The sequence below is a fragment of the Myotis lucifugus genome, unplaced genomic scaffold (genome assembly GCF_000147115.1).
Source record: "Myotis lucifugus unplaced genomic scaffold, Myoluc2.0 scaffold_231, whole genome shotgun sequence".
NCBI classification, from domain to species: Eukaryota; Metazoa; Chordata; class Mammalia; order Chiroptera; family Vespertilionidae; genus Myotis; species Myotis lucifugus.
In genome coordinates this window covers 937204-938552 of record NW_005871279.1, presented here as the reverse complement: position 1 = coordinate 938552, position 1349 = coordinate 937204, and the positions used below count along the sequence as shown (strand labels likewise).

At 40.3% G+C, this 1349-nt stretch overlaps 1 protein-coding gene across 1 annotated transcript in view; it reads right to left on the bottom strand.

Moving 5' to 3' along the window:
- Window positions 1–1349, bottom strand: part of SENP7 (SUMO1/sentrin specific peptidase 7) — a 159745-nt gene that overhangs the window by 136586 nt on the left and 21810 nt on the right. The gene's annotated exons all lie outside the window — the stretch shown is intronic.

The window sequence follows — 1349 nt, the reverse complement described above, 5'->3', positions numbered from 1 at the left end:
AGGTTACATTATTTATATTACATGTAGCATACTATATTGTAACTATTTGTCTACTTGTCTATCTTCCTCTCCAGACTGTGGATGTCCTTAAAGAGAGGGCCCTCATTTAGTCACCTTTATTTTTTTTTTACACTTAGTCACCTTTATATTTACAATGTGTATGGCTCATGATATGCTGAATAAACAAATAAATCCATCTTAGCCACAAGTTTGAAATAATCTATTTTTTTAAAATATATTTTATTGATTCTTTACAGAGAGGAAGGGAGAGAGATAGAGAGTTAGAAACATCGATAAGAGAGAAACATCGATCAGCTGCCTCCTGCACATCTCCCACTGGGGATGTGCCCGCAACCCAGGTACATGCCCTTGGCCGGAATCGAACCTGGGACCTTTCAGTCCGCAGGGCAACGCTCTATCCACTGAGCCAAACCGGTATCGGCTGAAATAATCTATTTTTAACTTAAATAACTTTCATATTAAGGGAAAGTTATCAATGATGGTTAAGCATAAAGTTCCACCTACAAAATATAGCATATAATAATCATTATGTGAACTACAAACAGTGACAATCTAAATTAATTTCAATGAGAGTAAAGCATAAGTCAAAAAGACAGAATAAATTTGAAGAAAGTGCATCTCAACTCTTTCACTTCACGAGCAACTCGGAATTAATCCTCCTGTGTATCAGTAACTTCTTTTTTTTTTCTATTGCCCTTGACCTGAATCGAACCTGGGACCCTTCAGTCCGCAGGCCGACACTCTATCCACTGAGCCAAACCAGCTAGGGTAGTAACTTCTAAATTATACCTATTCTGTATAACAATGTACCTCTTTGCCCTGGCCGGGTAGCTCAGTTGGTTTGAGCATCATCCCGTTATGCCAAGGTTGCAGGTTTAATCCCCAGTCAGGGCACATACAAGAAACAACCAAGGAATACAAAAATATGTAGAACAACAGACATTTCTCTATCTACCTACCTTTCTCTTTCTCTCTCTCTTTCTTTTTTTTCTCTCTCTCTATTCCTCTCTCGCCTTAAAATTAATAAAAAATACTTTAAAATATATAATTGGAATTTATATAAACTAAATGCATGTATCTTGTGACTACACTGTAGTCCAGAGGTCCTCAAACTTTTTAAACAGGGGGCCAGTTCACTGTCCCTCAGACATTCCACACATGCGCACTGCGGTCCTGGGACAAGTCGGCTGCTAAGCAGGACAAGCAGAGGCGGCAAAAACACCCTGCGGGCCGGATAAATGTTTCCCGGCGGGCCGCATGTGGCCCGCGGGCCGCTAGTTTGAGGACCCCTGCGTGTAGTCCATATGAGTATGGTTAACCTTAACAAT